The sequence below is a fragment of the Lepisma saccharinum genome, chromosome 13, assembly GCF_977018435.1.
Source record: "Lepisma saccharinum chromosome 13, izLepSacc3.1, whole genome shotgun sequence".
NCBI lineage: Eukaryota > Metazoa > Arthropoda > Insecta > Zygentoma > Lepismatidae > Lepisma > Lepisma saccharinum.
In genome coordinates, this window is record NC_139241.1 from 71442338 (window position 1) to 71467207 (window position 24870).

Here is a 24870-nt window from a genome sequence, read left to right on the forward strand (position 1 = left end):
ACGTTTTCAAATATTTTCTTCAGACGCTAAGGCATAAACTGTAATAATAAATATGCTAAACTCTTTCTAAAATTCAGAAATGCAAATGACGAATCTTTAAATATGACCTATAATAATTTTTTATGAGTTTTCTTTATCTCCTCATTTCAAAATTTGTAGGATGTAAATATCATAAGCCATGGCATAAAAAAATAAATAAATAAATAGGATACATAAATTATCGGTGCTTGGTAGTGGGGAGGACCACAATTCTGCTTAGGGCACCAAAATATTGAGCTACAGGGCTGTTATATGGATCAACATGGAGACAATGCAGTACGTGGGAGGAGGGGGGAGCTTATGCAAATTTGCAAATTATGCTAGCTGAGGGATGCTTTACGAAAATTTACATAACTGGGAAATAGCATCCTCCAGCCCCCTCCCCTCAACATTGGGGTGGATTCAGGGACACTCATAAAGGAACACTCGTGGAGGAATCTATTGCATTTGTTTTTTTAAAAAATTCAATTTATAAACAAAAACTCTTTGTGACAGACAGATAACAGTTGCATTGCGGGCGAAGCGAGCAAGAAATTTTTTAGAATTAATTCTTGCAAACATGACAAGAATATTAATTAATAATTGTGATGTTTATCTGATTAGCCATTCATACTCTATCCTTTGACATTACTGCAATTTGAGTAGTGTAGAAATTCCCATGAGTGTTCGTTTTCGTTAAAGTTAACCACAATTTGTAACCGTGTAATTCAACCTGCGACCTCTTCGAGTACGAATCTGCCACCTTATCCACTCACCTAAACGCATTCGGTTCAAATTTAATCGAAGAAACATACCAAAAGATACGGGCAATATAATCTGGACAGTTTTCAACAATTGCCGTTGGAAACACTGCCCAGCACTTTCCCCTTGAAATATACCTTCAGGCACTGACGTTCAATGACTTGCTCAGATCTTCGCATACCTGTTGAGTTTTGCCGTATTGTGAACGGGAGGTGTGTGCGTGTGTTTTTAACTTTCAGAAGAAATGGCGGTGCGAACAAGAATAAGATGAACATAACGTGAAGAAAACAAGAAGGAGGAGTTAACAACAGTTCAAGACGTAAGTATTAACATTCTCTTTAACGCAGACATCATACTAAACTTGTGTTCAATACAAGTTTTCCCCAAATATGCAAGCACGCCCTCTGATGTACCGTTTAGCGAACTGCACGTCTGTCAAATCTTCGAAACAAAACACTAACTTGCGACAGCAATAAGATTAACAAATGTGCATTTTGTAACGTGGAATGAAACCGAAAACTTGTGTACAATTGTGCATTATATACTGGTAATTTATTTGAACACTGGGCTGTAAATTTGACTGGGCGACACAGTTTCAGGAAGTGATCATAAAACGTCATGGCCGAACGGTTTCGATAGCGAAACAATGTATGCAACCAAATGACCCGCAGGACAGCTTTTAAACGCTGGATGAATATGAATTCCTAGACGGAGCTTACGTAGTTGATTACAAAGCGTAAACATTACCGGGTTAAAACAACGTATCTTTTTCAAAGGATGAGAAAAATGTAAACATTTGGTTTTGATGAGTTAGTAACAAAAGATTTGAATAGATGTCGCTGTAGCAGAAAATAATTATAACCTATAATTATAACTATGGTTTTGCAAATTTTAACTGTCTATTCTCACTTGAAATGTAACATTTGAAAATATCATGTACTGCGTTCACATGTTGAGATCTGTGAAGAAATCTAGGCAATTTGGGAGATTTAATATCGTGCGTATGTTAGAATTTATTTTATCTATCTTTAGAACAATGCAGGATCATTCTACTGATTCGATGGCTAAACATTGTCACATTGTACATCGTTGACAAAACCATGAATGTGTAAATTTTGATTTTTTCACCTATTGCAGTTTCTGACTACTATTTGTTGATAGATTCCCATGCAAACTTGCATGACCTAATGAATAGCGATCATAAGTAGATACATATTTTACCGATGTCAACATTTATCCAAATGTGAAACTTGTTTTACCGGGATCTGGAATATTAAGATGCTTTATGTCAAAAGTAAGATTCAGGGCATTTGTGCATTTAACATTGCGTTATTAAATGCGGTATATGAACAGGATCTTGAAGAACGAAGCACGAATATACACGTCAAAGTACACTCCTGTTCACATAAAGTGGTACAGTGGGATCCACTAGTATTGTTCGGCAAATTGTCCATGACTATTTTCATTAATATTTTTCTTACATCCTAGATGTTTTTAAGCAATGGATTTTTATGTATGCTGGTGCAAAAGTTGTCAACAGCTTGTTTTGAGTTATCTTTTAATTCTTGAAGCTCTTGTTGGATCAAATAAACTGCACGAACATGGTGATGGACAATTTGCACAGTGATACTCATGGATCCCACTGTACATTTTATAAGTATGTGCCAGTCAAGGACGTATTTAGGGGGGAGGCCAAGGGTTCCGCACCCCCCCAGAAAGACTTACCAAGTACTAAAATTAAATAATGAAAATAGTTATTTAACATTTGTTTAATCGAGGATTATTTCTGCCGAACGTATTGCAAGGCAACAATTATTATTGGGATAATACGACTTTATGCACACTGCTGTTTATAATAATATGCATAAAATCAGAAACTTTACTTCTCGTCAACAGGATCTAACATCATTTTTGTCTTATTCAATAAATATTATATTCTTTATCTATTTTACATTCCCGCATTGAATTATTGCCCTTTCGATTTGCTTTCCGCGGCCAGACAGATCAAAGGCGTTCCTAAATCAGTAGCGTTTGTAGGCAAAGTTGTTTTTGGCAACATCTAGGAAGACCCTGCCCTCGACCGATCGCTATTGAACAGTGAAAACAATTTCAAGTCACCTGGTCCTAGTGTTGAGACGTGGCCTTCTTCATTCTTTCATCATCATTTTCAGATCCTAATCATTGTTTCTCAATCTTAGGTCAGCCGTCTCGTCCTCCTTTGTTACAAAATTTATCTCAATATTCTTTTTTGAACACAAGCTCTTGCGATGACCTGTCTAGTGTATTTTCCTCTCATAGTGGAACTCGAATCTTGTATTGATGGCGTTCTCACAGGGGGAGCCAAGATGGGTTCAAGCCCACTACGGAATTGTCCTAAAATTTATGATATTTTATCGTTAAAATTTTAGTCTGCCTGGATATTACCAAAAACTTGCAACCTTTCTTGAGTGATCTCGTGCTCATTCATGACGTCATCTCTCTGTATTGTGTATAACCGCTTTGAATATTACACCCAAGTGACGTACTCATACATAAATACTGACGAGACGAGACTTAGCAGTGTCGAAACACATAGTATAAACAACTCATTGAGTGTGTCGTCGCACACACACACACACACACTTTCACAGCGTATAGAGGTCATGAATTGATTTGGTTAATTTTACTTTGCATTTCCGCCACTTTTTGGCTAATCGCGAAGATGAGGCTGAGTGATGATATGATGAAATTCATGAAGGGACACACACAGAGAACACCCATGCCCAGGCTGGGATTCGAACCCGAGCCCCCTGACGCCGTAAGCTCGCTGTGTTAATCACTCCGCTACATCTGTTATTAATCTAAGTTCAAGTTTTTCGGTTTAGCGTTACGAGTCCTCGAAAATAACATTTTATATACAACCACAAAACACATGGGCAATATATTTTTTAATTGTAATTACGAGGTTAATCAATTAGTTGAAATTGTGAGCTAGTGTTGCGTGGTTTTATACATTCAGGATGAAAATCAGTTTTTCGAGAGTTCGAGAACGAGACTGTTTATAAATCGATACGAGATCGAGATCGTAATTGACAACTCGAAACAAAGCCTTAGTATCGATACCATTCCTAGTAGTGGAGTAGTAAGAGCCGACCTGCTTGGTGGAGTAGTTAGCACAGCGCGTCCCGGGTTCGACTCCCGGCCTCTTTGTGATTGTCCCTTCAACAATTTCAACGGCCTCCCCGATGGCGCAGTGGTAGCGTCGTCGCCTTGTAATCAAGGGGACCCAGGTTCGATAGCCAGTAGAGGCACGTAGTGGTTCGGATCCCACTTTAAACTGTAGGTCCAGTCCCGATTAGCCTCACTGTGCATAAAGTGCACTTAAGACACCAAATCAATCAATCAATCAATCAAAATTTCAAATATCATCACTCATCCTCACAAGGCAAAAGTGGCAGAAATGCGAACTAAAATAAACCGAGTCAATCAGTCAACTGAGTATAAAGTTTACTGTCAATTGCAACTCTGTAATTTATAGTGCAATTTTGATTAATTCATTTTAACGTTTTGTAAAATTAATTACAAAAGTTTCCACCCTCACTAAGAAGAATTAAAGGCTAATTGCACGAAGAAATAGAAAATTCTACATAAAAGCAATTTAATGTGTAATATTGGACAAAAAAGTATAAAGAAGCGAAACTGTGGCAGTACAAGCTTTCTGAAACCTCGGGAAAATATGAGAACTACAGGCTTATCCGTAGCGACACTAGCGCCACGGCTCCCTCGCCAGGGTTTCAGATGGGTTGGTGGATCAAGTGAGGCGTGTGCACCTGCAGGATATTAAGTAATGACATCTTTGTCATTTGAGTTACTATATTCCAATCTAGATTTTCGCAAAGAGAAATGCATTCTTACGAAGCGAAATTTATTTTCTCGGCATTTTCTTTGCGAAACAGAATCTGGTTAGTTTCACACCACAGAACAAATGACTTAAAAACGGAAATCTTAATAGAGGAAGGAGATTGGTTATAAAACGGTTACATAACAATTACCAATTAGTGTACATCAAAATGTTAGTTATTAGACAAGGAATTAAACTGATAATTATCAGTATTATAATTGACAGGACTTACGCTCACTGATCATTATGAAAGAAAGTGTAAAATGTCCTGTTCACTTTATCTGACTGTTATCTTGTTTCTTATCGTCCTCCCCCTCTGTACCGTTGTTCCTTTTGTTACTATTTATAACATCCATACTTTTGTGTCCATAAAATTACTAACCCTAATTGTTGTAATATAGCAGCTAATCGCGTATTAAGGCCTAGATATTTGGTGTGGTTTTACAGCAAGTGGTGTAACAAGACATCAAAGATGGTGCTATTTCAACTGCAATTCCACATTAACATCAAAGGGAGCGTCCTGTTGCCACCAATATACAGGGTAATTCAAAATGAATGGTGCAATTTTCCACAGTTATTGCGACGTTACTATTTATGATAGAAAATCAGACAAGGCATCAATATAAAGAATAACTCTGGAAGTTTTATTCCCACTTAGCGGGCTTATTCTGCTTAGCCGATGATCCACCAGGATCGCCAGTGTCGCAAAATGGCTAGTGACCAGTACAAGGCGTATTCTGTGTTTGAGCTATCGAGAACTGATTCAATGACAAAGGTGACATTTCCGCATGCTTTTCGGTAGTAATGCATATGTTTCACCTTTCAGAAAGATTGGCAAAAGTTCCATCTGCGAATTGTTAATGCCTTCGAAACCGATGACAACGACTTGCTGTCTCGTGCTTGGACCTTTTCCGCGTTATACGTGGTTCCCATGTTGAATCTTTATAATGTGAGTCATGTGAGTAAAACTTCCAGAGTTCTTCTTTATATTGATGCCTTCTATGATTTTCTATCATAAATAGTAACGTCATAATAACTAACTGTGTAAAGTTGCACCATTCATTTTCAATTACCCTGTATTTAAGTTCGGCATTGACGTATCTAGAAATACATTTCGGGGGGGGGGAGGGTCCGACCAAGTGTCTTCATAATAATAAAAATAATAATAAATAATAACATTAAAATGATATGTAATTAAAATTAAATGATATTAATTTAATATGTAAATACTTATTGTATTGTTATTATTACATGGATTGTAAAATATTTGGACCTAAAAAGGGATGAGGAGACAGGTGAGTGGATAAGGTTACATAATTTAGAACTGCATAATTTGTATTCATGTCCAGCAGATATTATTAGAATGATTAAATCAAGAAGTCTTTGATGGGCAGGCCATGTGGCACGAATGGGAGAGGAAAGAGGAGTTTACAGGATTCTTGTTGGGAAACCTGATGGTAAGAGACCTGTAGGAAGGCCAAGAAGAAGATGGAGGGACAATGTTGAGATGGACCTAAGGGAAATCGGTAGGGATGGAAAAGAGTATATAGATCTTGCTCAGGATAGGGACAGATGGAAGGCCTGTGTTGCTGCAGCCACGAACCTTCGGGTTTAAGAAGGCTAGAGAGTTAGTTAGTTAGTTATTTATTACATGGATTGTAAAAATAATAGAGATTTAACAGCACGTATTCATTATCTAGCGTTTCAAAATGTGTGTAACAACAGCTGCCCTAGCAAGGAAATGAATGTCAAATAGATAAAGAGTTGAACATTTATTGAATAATAAAAAACGAGGAGTTAGATGCAATTGACGAAAAATAAAGTTCTTGATTAATGTTTGTAATGATAAGATTGATCATTATTGGTTTGTGGTATTGTATTAATTAATTATTGGCCAGCTACAAGGTGTAGGGTGAATTAATAAGTTTCCATGTGTGTACTTTTATATGTTATTGATTGTAAGAATATGTGCTTGTGCTTTTACTGGATATTAGATTCTCCTGTTTTTTAGCTTCCCAGTTGGGGAGCTGTCTTTCAAAAGACCGTTGCTGTGGAAAATTCCAGTGCTACGGGGTGAACGTTCACGGCAGAGGCGCCGATGACTTAGCAAAATAATAAAAACACTGCATTTTAAATATTTTAGAGAAGAAGAAAAAAATAAGTCAGAATATTCTCATATTTGTGCGAAATAAGCCAAGCGGCACCATGAAACGGCTAGAAACACGCAAGGGATTCGCTAAGTTTAGCGCATCGGAACGATAGCCCAGTACTATTCCCCGTGGCCAACACTCGCGCTATGTTTCCTATTCAAGTCAATGATGTTCGCTGGCCCAGGTCATCGCAGAAAATGTGCGAATCTCTCTCTACCTGCTCGGAAGACACCCGACGACCGCTTGAAGGTCTGTTCTTAAAAGGCCTTTTTCTTCAGCTCCCATGTTTACGGCAGGGTTTCTCTGACATCATCAGGATTAAAAATTTTCCGAGTGCTATTCCCATCATTGTAAAGCATGCAATGCAATGATCTAATACACGCAATTAGTGATGTCGTGAGTGAAAACAATTTAAATAAACTGAAAAATCAGACTTTCTTTCAATTATGTTGGACGAACCATCCCATGTTAGTACGTCTCAATTGTCAACTGTCTTGAGATCCGTGCATAAGGAGGAAAGTTTATTGGTTTTACTGATGTGAGTACCGATTGTACAGGGTGGCTCAAGTCACTTAACACCCCCGGTACAAGGGGCACTGCAGCGCGCAAGGATGAACAAAATTGACGCCACCCGCGCGGTCAGCGGCCATATTGATGTCCGCCATCTTGAAACCAACGTAAAAATTTTAAATGGGAAGGGGGTCGTGCGACACATCAAAGTGGGCTAGAATTTAACCAGGAAACCAACTATGGCATTTGTTTGCACCTAACTTTAATTGTTGCAGAGATAACGGTACCACAAAAGTTATAACACATATGGCGTCCCTGTTGCGCAACACACACGTGTAAACGTCTCTCCCATGACCTTACCACATTCTGCAGAACCTCAGGAAAGATTGCAGCACAGGCATCCATTATGCGTGTGCGCAAATGGGCCACATCTCTGATTCTCGTAGCATACACCATGGCTTTCAGGTGGCCCCAGAGGTAAAAGTCCAATGGTGTCAGGTCAGGTGAGCGTGCAGGCCATTCCACAGCCCCTCGGCGACCAATCCAGTGGTGAGGGAATTGTTGATCCAGGTACTGACGGACCATCATTCCATAGTGCGGTGGGGCACCATCTTGCTGGAACCATTCAGGATAGCTCCCATCCTCAGACAGCAAGAATGGTAAGATCTGCTCCCGTAGCAGAAGCAAGTAGCCCTCTGCATTTAAGTTGCCCTCAATGAAAAATGGACCAACAAGTCGGGAACCCTAAGTACCACACCACACCATTAGCTTCTCACCTCCCGCCACCTTGTTGGGATCTACCCAATGTGGATTTTCGGGTGACCAGTATCGCAGATTTTGCTTATTCACCTCCCCCGACACATAAAAATTGGCCTCATCACTGAACAGTATCAGTATAGTGCTGGGTCCAAACGAGCGTGCACAGGTTCATTCGAAAGGAGTCCACAGAAGTCAGTAAGACAAGCAGTGAAGAACTGTCGACCGTTTCATACCAAGTTCTCTCGCTGCTTGTCTTACTGACGTCTGTGGACTCCTTTCGAATGACCTCCGCACATTTTCTACAACCTGTTCCTGGATTCTGGGTTTACCACCACAGTGTCCTTTCAAAACATTGCCGGTCGCCAAAAACTGATCACACCACTTCTTTATGGGGGGTTATTCCTGAGTAAACAAAAAATGATCGATCAGACAATTCGATTATTGATGGCGGGGAAAGAACATCCGGTTTGGCGAATTTTCCAATGTAAACAAGTGGAATACAGATAGTCACCGAACTCATTTTCTTATAAAAGATCGGAAACAAAATGGATCATTTAAATTTTTGAGTGATGGAAACAAAGGTACCTAGAAAAGGTTTGGCAATTTCTCGGATCGTTTGGATGCAGATATAAGGGACAATACTAATATTTTCCAAGGCCATGTTGATCTACCATAAACTTCGTTTTTGAAAAGACTTCTCCAGGTTGAAATGAAGCTTGCATTAATTATAAACATTGGAATACTTCGATAACAACAGTAAAATAAATAATAATAATAATTACTACCTAATTAAATATATTTTATTCGAATTATTATTGTTGTTTATTTTTATCATGCTATTCGATCCAGAATCCGAGTGAATATCCAGCACAACTATTTTCCATTAATACTTTTACATTTCATAGTTACTATACTGACATGCACAGTTATTGTATTTTGTTATTAACTTTTGCAAGTGTCGTTCAAGAAAGGACTTCAAAAGTTAGAAAAAATACTCACAAAATTTATATTGTGTGATCTCGTCTAAAATTATAATTTCTCGAATTCTGAAAACTGTTGAACCATTTATTCTTTGATTAAATGTATTTTTCACTCATTTTTTCGATCTAATGCGTATTTTACATTGATTACTCTGTTCGAATACTCAGCAAGTTAAATTTATTTCTGTTATTAACAATAAAAATAACGAACTTCCTGCTATTTTGCAACTTGAAATGATGGATGCCAATTTCCAGAGGGGGGAGAGGAGGGGTTGACTGACCTACCGACGCCCATGGAGAGAGCGCTTATCAACACCCAAAAGGCAAATTCGTTATAATATGATTATAAATAGTTCCAACTTTTAAATGTAGTCAACACATGCCCGTTAGACAATTATAATTTTCGAAATACCTAAAATATTTTCATTTGATTTCATCATGTGCCGACTGCAGAGCCTACTTCCTCGTGTTTGTGTCCAATCTTTTCGGTTTACTGCCTAAATCCACTGATCTTTCAATATTGGGTCTGTCTGAAAATGATGCGTAGATACCTGAGAACAATTCTTGGTTGTTCCCTCTCTCATGTTGGAACCAAAATCCACACAAATATTGTCGCCTTTTCCGAAGACACTGCCTTTACACCATTGAATTCAATGTTATTATTTTCAAAACCGGAAGTGCAGTCCCCGCCAGCGCCAAGGAAGCACAGAAATGTAAACATCCGGTGAATAGCACCCATAGTCTTGAATATCGGAGAATCTTTATTGTACACACGACGAAAGTTTCGTTGCACTTGAATAACTGATTTTGTTTCTCCATACCACCACAGAACCTGTGCACGCTCGTTTGGAATCTCCATTTTCAAACAATCGATTGTTGCATCGCCACTACGGCTATTGAGCGCACTAAAACGTTACCACATAAACTTTTTGAGTTTCTGCTTCTGCTTCTCCCGGAATCACAGCTGTACAATCCGAAATGAAAAAGTTATAGACTTTCGAAATGTTGGAGTCTCATTGTGGACAAGCTACAATCCTAGAAAAGCATGTACCCCCCCTTGAGAAAAAATAACAAAAAGTAGTCTTGGACAATTTGCCGACCAATTCTTATGCATCTCACTGTACCTCTACCGGCTATCGTGCCCTTGACTCCTTGATTACAAGGCGACGACGTTATCATCGGGTAGGCCCAGTTAGAGATAGTATCGAAACAAGATACTAAGTATAGGTCTAGTCTAGATTTTACAAATATCTGTCTCGTTCTGATTTTTGCAAGGTTCTCTCATTCTCGATAATATTTTAGCAACTTTATTCGAAATGCAAAGTTTTTTTGTTTTCTGTACGAATGCTCATGTTGGAAATAGATTATAAAGGGACACAGATTCCTACTATATGCTTTCAAGAATAAAGTATTTTACTTATGTGTTACGATTTGACATAATTACAATGGTTTTTATACATAATTTATTCTTCTTGGAGTGCTCATTGCCTCCTCTGATATCAGCTTATGTTGATTTGTTATTGAGTTTGAATGCGTAGATTCCTGCATATGAAATTGTTCGTCACTTTTCTTTTCTCGCAAGTCACCACAAGTTACTGATGCGTGTGAACTTCACCTCTCTTCGCTGCTTCTCCGACATTTCTAAGGCATGCATTGAACGTCCTCGGCAGAGCTATTATTCGCCTCTCAACTTCCGGAAAGACGTAACGGTTCGTCTGCCGCAACATTTCCTCGATAGAGGGCCTCGTATCAGTCTGACGTCACGGTGGCAAAGGTGGACATGCGGGTTCCATGACCTTCCGTTCCGTTCCAAACCTCAATTCCTACAATTTTACACTTCACTTGCCCGGCAATTGGGCCAATACCGTTGTACGCCGAATGTAGGTTATTCGTTAAGTAGGTTTGGTTACGCCTACAAAAGACCTTTGGCCAGCTTTGTGTTCTGAAGCTTCTGAAGGGTCGTCAATAAGCATAGATGGTCTTGGCTGTTTTAAAACGAGAGGAATACATAAAGGTGGATCTATCGAAGACAGTCAAGCGTAATTGGTTCACAGATATATGAACTCTTAGAGAATTTTAAATTACGAATTTCAGTTTTGCATAATGAAGATAATATATGGTGGGCTGCAAAAGCTATGCTTTCAACCATTATTATGACCACGTACAGACAGAAAACTGGTCACACTTCAATAGAACCCATTGTTATGATCTGGTGGGTACATTTTCTCACAGCAAAGTATAGCAGCTAAACAAAAAGGCAACATAATTTGAATACTTGTGTAAATATTATCCCCAATATGCAAAAAAATGCACCCATCCAATTCTTTGTGCCAGTCTGTTGGCAAGAATTTATTTTTTATTTTTTAAAGAAAATGCTGTTAGGCTCAGCCAGACTAGAGATTTATCCAGAATATTCCACCTGTAAGGTCGTTTTTACTAAGATTAGTGCCGAAATGACCATAAATTGAGATTTGTGATAAATGGAAAGGGGGGTGGGAAACTTTAGGTAGAGTGTGTGCGTGTGTGTATGAATCGCCGAGGCAGGTTAGTCGAGGTTGGCCCTACCAGATATTTATAAAGTAAGGAACTAATTTCTTTACTAACTGGTTAAAGATGTTAATAAATTACGAAATAGTTGAAGTATGTTTAGCTTTTGCGTTCTATTAATACAAATCAAATAGATTTCACAGTTTTTTTGTCTTGCAGTCTTGTTTTACTTTTGTTGTGTCGTGTATATTGTTATTGGCGTAGATCTGTTAATGGCAGCGAGAGAGAGAAAGCATGCAATACAAACACAGTACTTTGGATAGGAGTAGCTAGAACTTTATATTTGGGTGTGCACAAAGGAAAAAATGAGGTCTTGTACCTTTTTAATAGCATATTTTGCAACACAATCACTTGGCTCTTTAACTGCACTGATGTTTGTAAAGGAATATAAATTCACTAAATGACAGTGTTGAAATTTTCTGAATATATGTGGTAGAAAAAAATCAAATTGCATAGAAATTACACACACACCAAATGTTCATAAATGTTACAAACAAATACATCAAAATACACGTCATCTATAACAAGAGACGTCTGTCAAAAGGTAAAATGTTCTTAAACCCATCAATAACTTCATTTACATCAATAGACTAAGTTTTTTCCTGTTCCACAAATAGCAAGAGCAGGGCTTCCAATCTATCCTGCTTCTGAGTTGCTCTTAATTTAGTTTTAACTTGGGTAAGCTTGAAGAAAGCTCTCTCTCACAGGTATAGAAGAAAAGCGCTGTAGTACAGAGTAGAATGCAGTAATTATCTTTTCTCCAATGACATCAAAAAATCGAAAATCTATACACACTCGTTTCATCAGCGATAATGCACACGTTTGTACCAAGTAATGACATTTTCAACTTCTTACAAACTGCCGCTTATTTTCTCTCTTATTGAAATATCTGTCTTTAATTCTCTTTGATAAAGCAGCCATTAGGGCGTGCCTAGGCACACCCGGCACACCCCGTAGCTACGCCTATGCTACTTTGTGTGTGTTTTCGATATTATCCTTAGTAAAGTATATTTGAAGTGAAAACTACAGTAATTGCTTTATTATGTTGTTACAACAAAACCTTTTCTCCCAAAAAGATAGCTAGCTAGATAGCCGACATATATCAGATCTTTCCGAAATTGCGACTCCAACAGGCTCGTAGCTGATCCTGGCGCTTTCACTTCTCGTGGCAGAAACTCGGTGCTTCCAAAAAACAGATTGAGACGTTCGGAGTCAAAGGGAACCTGAACAGGCCTCTTTATTGGACGTCACTGAAGCCATCCGACGTGACGCTCCGTCGCCCAGGCACATGATGCGAAGCTGGCTACGGCCGACCACGAAAACAGCGCCAGGCATTGAAGGAAAGAAATCGAGTTTCAGCGTACTGCCTGTTGTTGGATAGCCTCACAAAGAGCCCCTTCAATTGTTTTTGGCGATAGTGCGATTTCGTCTCCCTAGTACTTTATAGTTGGCAATTCAAGACGAGGCCCGTGGGAGGCATGGGCGTCGCCAGCAGGTTTTAGGGGGCGGGGGGTTAGACCATTGATAAGACTTGAATAGTAGAAATAATAATTTTTATTAGCATGGCTATAATTGTTATTTTACAATAAAATATTACAACTAATAAAAATAAACAAATATTATTTCAAATTTATTATTATTTACATAAAATGGGGAGACTTCGGTACTCGATCCACCAGACAAGTAGCACAACCGTTTCCCCCCTTTTTTTACACATCACGTTGAAGAAAAGGCTTTAATAGTTAGGAGAAATTCTACTCATAAAATTTATGTTGTCCGACCTCTACAATTTTTGTAATTTTAAAAACTGTGGAACCATTAATTATATGGATTAAAGGGTGGAATATGAAAATAATACCTGGTTCCTGATTTTACACACTTTTCTTTTCGATCTAGTGTAAATTTTTACTTTGGTTATTCTGTTCGAATACTAATTAAATGAACTTTATTTCTGTCATTAACACTAAAAATAACAATGCTTCTACTTTTTTGTAACTTGAAATGAACGATTTCAATTTCTATGACGGACCCGTTCGACGAACTCCCCTTCCCGACGCCCATGGACACTTCGCAGAAAAAAGATTGCAGCAAAGAAGATTACAAAGTACTTACTTATTACACTTCTTCAACAACTAAAATGCAGGACAACGCAGAACCGCTGTTTATGTTTTCACTGTCCGTGGCAAAGTGGCAAGCTTACCGCGATATGAACCCAACAGTCTCGGGTTCGAATCCTTAGCAGAAGATATAGAATATAGATGTATAAGGCTAGACTGCACAATCGACCCTTGTGTTTTTCCGTTTGAAAGTAAAAAAAATATTGTGCGCTAATAGTACGTACTATTTAACACTTCGAATTGCCACTGTGCATTTCTCAATTTGAAGTTACATTTCTATGAAATTATATAAAGAATACTACTACATTACTTGCCATGGCTGGTTTCCTTGAACCTAATCCATGTTGTAAACAGACAGTATTGCCAGGTCGAACTTTGGTTTTCAACGGGAATAATGTTTTATTTTTTTAATTTAAATTAATTGCGAAATGAAATACATTAGTTTTAAAGTGTAAACATTCAAGGAATGAAAATTTGTCGATTATAGCGCCATCTATCACGAATCGAAAAAAATGTTTCAGACAAAACTTATGTATTTTTTACGTAAAATCCGAATCTGTAATAAAAAATAGTGGTTTCTATTTGAAATTTCAAAGTTGCCCCCCGCCCCACCCACAAGAGGGGGAGGGGGGTTCTTTTGTTGCACCACTATACTTCCCCCTCCAAACTATCAACATTTTATTTGGAACATTTTTTTGTAGAATGATTTTTTTCAAGATATTCAAATGATTCAGGTTAAAAAAATCACCCGGTATATGCGAATTTCCACTAGGATTCAACTTTTTTTTTTAAAAAAAATCATGTTTTCATTCGTATTTTTTCATGTTTTCATTCAAAGGGACTCTATAGAAAAAGGCGGGGCCGCGGTAGCGGTAGGTCAATTACCCCAGGGGCGGAGCCCGGAATCGGGGGGCAATTAATACTACTTTTTTTCCACTTCCAATTGTTTCCTCACCTTAAACTTTACATTTCTGGAATCCTTGATTCATTCCCTTCCCAACAATGTATCAAACATTTCTATTAAGAAGGGTCGATTCGACATCCTTACGTATGTTGTGTTTGCCTCATCATTCATTTCATTAGTTTATTATTCCTTATCGTCGGGATCATCACAGTAGGTAGAAAAGCGACGTAAAATAAGAGAAAAGTCCTATATTTTTTATCATATTTCGCATTATTTAATATGAGTGGCTCAAATTTATATGAACTCATCCCACGGAGCCCCAGCCAATCCAATAATTTGTCATTATAGATTTGGTTTATTTTACTTCGCTTTTCTGCCACTTGGCTAATCGCGAAGGTGAGGATGAGTGATGCTATGATGAAGGGACGGGATTCGAACCCGGGACCTCTGACCAAGAATTTGTCTTGTTGTTTTTATATTTGTTGTCGTGATTAGTGGTGTATTACTTATTGAAATCAACATTAAAAAAAAATAGGTAAGGATGTATTGTTGGCGTGCATTCAGGGACGGCGACAGGGGTGGGCACGGGTGGGCAAGCGCCCACCCAAAAATTCCTGTGCCCACCCGATTGCCCACCCTATCAAATTCAATAAGTATATATAGTTGGATATATATGAATGAGTCAATAAATAAGTGTATTCTGTAACATGTACATTTTACTTGTGAATATTATCTATGCTAGAAATTTTCACATATCATCTTATATATAAAGCCAATTTTCTCATTAGAAAGTGAAAGTAATTACTACAGCTATTGAAACAAAAACTGTGATCAAATGAATACTTCCATGATTAAAAGCAGCTAGTAGACTTTGGAGGCTCAAAATTTTGCAGGGTATGATCAAGATTAGATCAGAATTTAGGGTAAACTTGAGGACTGGAAAAGACTGCTTTGAAAAGTACCACATAATAAAAAAAAATTAGGTACTTCGGATTTGGTAAAAAAATATAATAGCAAACCACACCATGTAACTTGGCAAGAAGTTATAACTGAAACTGTGTAGAGGGGATTGGAGTGAGATCTTGGTGCTGTAAGCTCCGGGCCTCCACATACGTATATAAATCCCAGCCTGGGTATGGTTAAAATAATCTCCAAATAAACAAATAAAAACATCATCTTAGCGTTAATTCTCCAGCAACACAATAAATTATTTCGACTTTTTAAATATTATTTTTATTATTATTATTATTAGAATAATTTAATCAAGAAGACTTAGATGGACAGGCCACGTGACACGAATGGCAGAGGAAAGAAAAGTTTACAGGATTCTTGTTGGGAAACCTGATGGTAAGAGACCAGTAGGAAGGCCAAGACGAAGATGGATGGATAACGTTGAGATGGACATAAAAGAAATTGGTAAGGATAGGAAAGATTGGATTGATCTTGCCCCGGATAGAAACAGATGGAAGGCTTGTGTTTCTGCAGCCATAAACCTTCGGGTTGCTAGAGAGTATAGTATAGTTTTAATTAGCTCTGCATTGAAATTCCAGAAGTGTACTTATTTTTTATTTCATTACAATTTTTATATACTTCTCATCTTCAAATATCAATATGGTATGCGAAATATCAACTTTATATTCGTTCTACTAAGAACGAATCACAATAATCACTACAATACCGAAGTGAATTCATTTTAATAAACCAGTTATGTATGGAAAAAGCTACAGAATTATTCAATTGCTAATGACTGGCTTATCATATTTATCCTCTTTCGACACACAAAGTTTGCCACACGAATCAGCCGAAAATGTCGACAGAATCTGCAGATGCAGCTGATGTAAAGAAAAAAAGTTATGTCACGAAGTATCCAGAAGACGATTTTGTTAGTTTGTTTTTAAGCCCACTTCTATGCTCAGATGGGCTAATCGGGACTAAACCTACAGTTTAACGTGTAGTCCGAACCATTGTGCATTGTGCTTCCACCAGAAAAGGGGGAGTTCAACACATGACGTCTTCATTATAATGCGACAGCGTTATGCCATTGGGAAAAAATATACAGAAAGAACTCGCACCAAACGTGTCATTTTATCACCACAGAAGATGCGTCCAATTTAAGAGGGTGATTGCCTGAGACAAATTGAGACTTTCGGAAAATAATGTCATTGTTCACGAAATTAGCTGCCTTGATCCACTAATGAAAAGCTGTGCAATTGAAACTACCACCTCAACTTTCTAAGAGGTACGAGCTAATGAAACTCCATTTTTGGAAGAGTAAGTCGTGGTTGATTTGTTTTATTTTAAGTCATTTTAATTGTGATTAGATGAAAGTAACGAAGGGGCGAAAACAAATACATTCTGACACTCAAAATACAAACCCACATAAATTATTACTTTGACAGTGGTTCCAGGCTCCAGGGACTCGTTGCCCTGAAAGAATAATTAAGTTTCCAGGGTATGCTGCACAGGTTGACAATCTAGTGTATTCGAAATGGTCACACCATACAACCCAAGTCATCTATAAAAAATAGATGAATTATTGCTGTTACGGTGATCAACTTCGATGAATTCCTTGTGTCCTAAATCATTTTGTTACCTCAAAAAAGTTCATGTAACCATACGTGTGTTGTGTTGCTTCTCCCGCATTAGATACGTGTATTTGGGAGTTCAGAAAAGGAATAGCAACTTAGCTAATAATCTCTTCAATTCTGAACAGATTTTTCAATCTCACTTGTTTATTACAGATGAGTGATATTTTGTCAAAATAGCCTTTCATTAGCCGAGGAATACTTCATGGACAGTGAACAAAGAATTTGTTTTCCGTGTGTGTTTTAAATCATTCCTAATAAGACGTTCATTTTAATCCAAACATGCAGTGACGGCGATTAGGAGGAGCGGGAAGTGGGGGATGCAGTAACCCCGCCACATTTTGCCACTTTTTGCACCCGCACTATGTCCTCTTTATGCTAAGCCTTTTCTATAAAAAAAAAAGTATATTGTCCTTGCCCCTCAAATGTTGGCACCCAATCGCCGCTACTACAAACATTCAGATAGATTTGTCAGTTGTGCAAACCTTGTAAGCTAAGAAAAGTGATCCCCAAAGGAGTAAGAAAACTCTTTTAGTCAAAAACTCATACAATGAAAATACTATGCTCAGGAACATGTCTTCAATTACGAGAAACTTCACGATTGTCTACCATCGCACTTTCTATCACTGTCGCTCCGGCTCCCGTGGTGGAGTGGTTAGCACATCGTGCTACGATGCGGTCCTGGGTTCGAATCCCGGCCTGGGCATGGATGTTTGTGAGTGAGTGTTCATTCATTAATTTCATTATGTCATCACTCATCCCCATCTTCGCAAATTAGCCAAAAGTGGCACAAAAAGCGAAGTAAAATAAAGCAAATAAATCAACCAATCAAAGGAATCTATCACTGTCGCCGAATACATAAAATCAAGTATGTGCCTTGTATTTGCAACACAAGCTTAAACCTAATTCACATTTATTTCACTGTATTAACATGCATGAAATAATGTGGTTAGAATCTGCACATGCTAAACACTTCCTTGAAATAATTGTGTCCATCAGAGACAAAGCGAAAGGAAATGGAACAAGATGGGAGGATAGATTAGAAAAGAATAAAGAGGAAAACAGGATAAGGAAAAGATGTAAGAGGAGAATCGGGAGTGTAAGAGAGAGGGTGATACATACGACTTACATACACACATATACTTTATATGGTCTTACATTTATACTGCCCACCCTAATCTATCAATATGGCGCTTCTGCCCACCCAGTCGAAAATTTCTGGCGCCGTCCCTGCGTGCATTAAATACATGGAAGGGAGGCTTTATGAGAATTTTTGTGAACTAAAACTTAAGTGTTTTGAGTCCACCCATTGTTTTTCAAAAGTTAAGGGCACCTGAATATAACATATATAAAGGGAGACTATTCCCCTTCTCTCCCAGACACGCCACTTGATCTACGCTTTCATCATCAGATATATTCTTTCTTGGTAACGAATCCTGTAGAAATCACCAGAGAGCCATGACGTCAGAATCTACATCGTGATATCATCAACGGATGAGAAAAGATGACAATCTAGCCGTTCAGACAACAGCGTGCGAGAGCGAAAAGAAAATGAAGACTTATCCATGAAACTGTGGACATTCGACACCGAATACGCCTTACGAAGGCAGGTAAATCCTACACAATCTATTCTTCTGCGAGATGTGACCTTGTGCTCATTTTCACACAATGCAATGCTTCACTGAATAGTTCGCTGTCGCATAAATGAACAGTGTGAAGCTTTTATTGCTTGGCTTGCTCTGAAAAACGATTTTAATGTTGTAATGCTTTGCTGCAAAGAAAGTGCAAGTGCTGAAGATGTGATTACTACGGGCAATGACAGTCTTCCGCTCAGTCCAGGGTTCGAATCCCGGCCTGGGCATAGGTGTTCTTTGTGAGTGTCCTTTCATCAATTTCATCATATCACCCCCATCCTCATCTTCGCGATTATCCAAAAGGGGAAGAAAAGCGAAGTAAACAAAAACAATCAATCTTTCGCTTATTATTTCTGGTAAATTAAGTACATCGCTTGCACACCAATTGTATTAAAACAGCTAATTAATATTATTCATGTGTCCACTTTTATTCTTTTTGGAGGGGTGCGGAGAGTAGAACTTCACCACCAAATTAGACGACCAAAACCCTACGTTTCCCGTTGATATCAACCAGGGCCGGACTGGCCCACCGGGACACCGGGCAAAATCCTGGTGCGCCCTCTCGTCTTGGCACACTTCCGAAAACACACATTCGACGCAATTTTGTCCTATTGCTCACAATCGGTCACATAAAGCACTGGTGAATAATAATTTTCTTACTGCTGTGCTAATCAATGATGTTACTGATGTTGTATTCCATTTTTACTCGTCATGATCTTTGTAGGTGCAGACTCTAGGTGGACAAGGCACTTTCTGCCCCCCAATTCCTCAAGAAGTATTTAGAAATATTGTTTTTAACCTTGCCCCCTCCCAATATTTATGTGAAATTGGCGCCTCTGATGATCCTACTCACCGGACTTGGTGCTGTGTACGCTGTTTCATTTGTTGGCCTTGTGTCAGGCGAGGAAGTACAGTGTTCAGAATCACACTAGTTGTCAGTTCTATTCCGCTTGTGAAAATTTGAAGTAAGTATTTTCACATAAATTAATCAACATCATTTTATTTTGTAGATAAAGAATTATCTCACACTGTTAGAAAATAACTTCGTGTGATGATGTTGAAAATGCAAAATGTGGGTCTAACGATTTTTACTCGGTCTAGTCCTACAGTCTTATCGCACATGCTTCACCCGTGAAAGTATTAACTCACTATTACATACATATTTAGGTATGTTTGCAAATAAATGGTTGCAGTCACTCCGTAACTGGTTGGATGACCTCCCACCTCGGCAGGTTTGGAGGGAGGTCAGTAGGTAAGCCCCCTCACGTGTTGTTGCGTCACAAGTTATTTAAGCTGTATTTTATTAAATGTATATTTAAATTTTATTATTGGGGCTAAATTGATGTACGTTGTAACTCTAGTGAAACTACTTGACATTATCTGTATTTGTAATAATCCCTTGAATTTCTTGCGCCTACTTTTAATAAATCCTATATAAAAAAAATGTGTATCTCAATTCAGCCTTTACTGTAATGCTGGGCCATTATAATCGACGATTTTTTGTGGCGCCCTCTCAAAGAAAATTACCACCTCCCAATTGGCAGTTCCAGTCCGGCCCTGATATTAACCAATGAATTCCTTGAAATAGTTGCTGCTCACACCAAACAGTTATGATGCACATACTTGTTTACTGTAATTCTGTTATGCGTAAACATGCCATAATAACGTACTTAAGAGAGTACCCAGCGAGCTGATAAAATAAATGCGCATCTGAATAGCACCGCTATGAGACTATGACAAGCTGCACAATTGTATTGTACCATTACACTGGGAGAAAATCATTACTTTTTTCTCATGCTATATGAAGTTGCAAGAAGCATAGCTGTGTTCCCAAAGGCGCCATTCCACTTTCTCTGTCTTACAAGGTCATAGAACTGAGAATCGCATGGCGATCTCCAACCTGTGGGAAAAAGTACGGCATTTTTGCCGTTAAGTTGGAGCCATAGACATTAAACGTGGAAACTGAAGTGTCTGCCTTCGAGCGAACGTTTTATTGCACGGCGACACATGCTAATGAGACTTCTTTTCTTCTTTTTCGCTTCTTGCAGCTTTGCGTGGATATTTCATAAACGGAACCGAATTCTAAGAGATAAATTTTACAATTCCGATCGTGCGTTGGTAGAGAAACAGGCATGATTCCGCCTAAAACTTTCGCTGAGAAAACTGGAAGAAGGTTTCAAAGCTCTTGCATTATTTATAGCCCTTACGTAACGCCGCCAGCGGACAATCTTCGTACTAAAAAAATCAGGATTGCATAAATCACGATTGTCTTCAATATCGTGTGCAGATCAACGGAAACACTTTTTTTTGTGCGTTCATGATAGCTGGGTTATTGACAGAAATCGTATAATATTTGCCTTTAACAAAGGAAAATCGCAAAATTTTATTTCAAGAAACAGAGATTTGACAAGTCCGCTATTGGACTAATTTTAGGCTGAACGGAAATGACAATATTTCCTACCACATGGCAGTGTGCGAATTAACGGTCAAACACAACTAAAAATCATTCGAGTACATTATTAATGGGGTACAGTCAACAAACATTTCTCTGCCGAAAAGTATGCAGGCTTGTGGATTAAAGAAGGACATAATTCTCTACCTGACCAACCTCATCGAGCATGTATCAGTGTTCACAAGATAGTTGTAGGTAGTTTATATGGAAATGAATTTGAACCTGGCAAGTTTGCGGTGTTCCTAGTTCGCTAGCTCTTTTTGTGTACGAGTTTGGATTTTCTTAGAATGTAAATATATCAAGTGTATATAAATTACGTGTAAACGTTATCTGAGAGATTTAATGGCTTAGTTTAGAACCCAGTAACGTGCAGTGGCCATTTAGATAGCCGAAGCACTGAATATATAATTTTTAGATAAACAATAGTACATCAAGGGGCAGGCTTGCCTTGATAAAAACACCGCACGCCACTGCTTTGCGGCATTTGAGTCTTTCACGGGCTCCGCAAAAATGCCTCTCGACACTTTCGGGGAGTCTAAGTATCCTTGGAATTATGCTAAATTCGAATTGCATACCGAAGCAGTGCTTCGGTAGCTATCTTGTATGCACGCCATTGTTAGAACCTGTGTTCTATGGCACTTAGAATCGCAAGGCAATAGTTAAGTTTACTGGCTGGTAACATATATAAAGATTTGCATGTACAAAACAAACTACTTCCCAAAATAAAATCACTAGTACACCACTGAGTGGGCATCTTCCCCCAAATCACGAAGCTTAATTCGTACAGTGTCACAAGGCCACGCATTTGCATGAGCTTACACCGTTTTCTAGATGAATGACGGCAGTCTGACTTATTGTTTCATTTTTAGAAGCAATTTATATGCAGTAAGAATCCATATGCCATTCCAGGCTTTGTTCATTTCCAAATGTCTCTGCCATTTTTATTGAAGAAGAGAGTTTGACACTCAGAGAAATTCTAAGCCATTGCTACTGTAGTGACTGTTGAGAAGACCTTGAAGCCACTTCCTGCGAAGAATAGAATGAGATAAAATGAAATTTCAATCCATTACTTCCTATTTTATGTACAAAAGATGATCTCTAGCACTTAGGAAGAAGTTCTGTAGAAGATAAAACATTCCTAACTTCCGCTACTTATCTTCTGATACTGTATTTCTATTTCTACCCTAATGAAGCTCGTATAATACTCGTTTTCTTATGCGCTAATGACAAAAGTCCTATAAGCAGTGTTTCTTTCTCTTTTGAGAGGAACTCGCACACAATTTACTCATTAAAATCAGGTTCATCTGTATTTCAGTTTTTGTGAGACAATTGTTCTTTTTGCAACGACTGAAATTTTGACTCAAAATCAAACGCGAGACGATGGCAGTACGATCTCATTCCAGAATTTCGATCGCCAAACGAATAAAGTACTTTGACGTATGTGGAGAAATTGTCTCTCAAATACAAACTTGAACTAGCGAGTTAAATAGCGAGAAATGTGCTGCTAAGAAACCGTAAAATGTTCACTGGTAAACTACATGCACTACTTGGTTTCTGTAGCGAATACAGCGCCACGCTTCGGCGCTTGCCAGAAGCACAACTGCGAAACTGATAATGTCGAAGTTTTGCAGGATTTATAAACAAACTGGCCGCGCTCTCTTGTCAGATATATTGTAGAACAACACTTTGGTCTTGCTTTTATTTCAAATGCTCCATGAACGAGGATTATTTAACAGAACAAGACGATTAATGGGTCCTGATTTCTCTGTTTTTCTTCAAGGTTTTTAATGTTTTGAGCTATGCTCAACTTTGTGCGGATGAGTGGCATCTCCAGGCTAAATATATCACAGTAATTGTAAAATCTAGTCAGACACTATGATGCCTTGCTGGGGAAAGAAACACTACATTCCAACTCACTGTTTTACAATACACTGATGCGTTCAAAACCTGGGGCACAGAATCTCATTCACAAATCCTGTGTACATTTAGTGCAATTATATACATGTCACCTCTGATGCGGAAATGGGACTCATATTTACTGCAAGTAAAGGGAAGCCGAATCTAATGAAAACTCAGAGGTTTCAAACTTCCATTACACGCTTGCGAATTGAATGCACGTGTATTTACAAATATTGGATAGCAGTGGCGTCTCGTGACCTCAAATTTGGCCGGGGCTTATTTTTTAAAGAATTTAAAATATAATGACAATTCACATGAATTACAAAAAAAAGGTATGTTTTTCTTCTAGACTACAAAACTGGACTTACTTTTTTGAAAGAATTTAAAATGTAATGATAAATTACATGAATTACAAAAAAACGGGTATTTATCTTCTTCTAAACTACAAAACTGGACTTATTTTTTTAAAGAATTTAAAATATAATGACAATTCACATGATTACAAAAGAAACAGGTATTGTTGTGAAACATACCTTTCTACGAACGTTGACTCCTGTTCTTCTGCTCAGCAAATTTTGTTATTACTTTTTCGTTGAAGCCCTCTATGTTTGAAATGTATTCTATCTCTATTGTAAGCAAGTGCCAAGGCATTTGGTCTGTCTTGTCCCATTGCATTTCTTAAGTAGGTTTTAATACGCTTCAATGTGCTGAAACATCGTTCAGATTCAGCTGTTGTCACTGGAGTTATTAAAACTATGTTTGTCATTTTTACTGTTTCTGAAAAGGTACCCTCCAAATAATTTTAAATAAAAAATGAATGCAATCTACTGATAGAGTTTATGTTTTTCAACTCTTCACTACAATAAAGAACACGAAGTTCCCTCTTTAGTTTTCCCTCTTCTATGAAGGGATAATAAATCTGGGAAGATGCCTCTGTTTACAGATTGTTCTCTTTCATTATGTCCTCGTAGAGCAAGTTCATGTCGACACAGAATTTTAAGCAATCGATAATTCTATTTAATATATGCCTATCTTTCCGGACAAATTCATTGTGTCTTGTAATTGACAGCCTATGTCCTTCATCAATTTGTGTTCGAACATCAACCCTGCCAAACTCACTCAAACATAGCGAATGAAAGCCACCAAAACACTTCAGAACAACACGCGAGATCGAACGCGACGCAACGGAGCTAGCCCCGAATCAGCACTCAAATCCATTGCACTCTTCCCTCCTCTCTCTGCTAGCAAGTGACCTTCACTGTAGCGTAGGTGGGTGTAGGCCACGCCTTCCTTTGCGACGTGCCCCGGAAAACGATAATTGACATCAATGCCGCTAGGAGCGCTGTCGTATCCATTGCAACAGACGATGAATTTACGTGGGTAAAAATCACCTTTTAAAAGACTGTGTGATCGTTATGCGTTATGGTGATTGATAATTACGTGAACACGTCCGTTTTTCTTTAGGGGCTAACCCCGGAAGCCCCAAGGGACGAGACGCCACTCCATTACACGCTTACGAATTGAATGCACATGTATTTACAAATATTGGATAGCATATGAAACACTGTTGGTCCAACATTAGAACGATGTTCTGCAGTCTTACGAAAATATCCTATCGTACAATGTTGCTCTTCGGTCAGCTGTAACAAGAATTCCTACTCGTTGCTTGGAAC

The 24870-nt window shown here is 38.3% G+C and overlaps 1 protein-coding gene across 1 annotated transcript in view; it reads left to right on the forward strand.

The window, feature by feature from the left end:
• The first annotated feature begins 952 nt into the window (after window positions 1–952).
• The window catches only part of Cad74A (cadherin 74A), a 111730-nt gene continuing 87812 nt past the window's right edge, over window positions 953–24870 (forward strand). Inside the window, exon 1 of the mRNA XM_083134428.1 lies at window positions 953–1099. The gene's annotated coding sequence lies outside the window, so the exon portion shown is untranslated. The remainder of the gene's footprint in view (window positions 1100–24870) is intronic.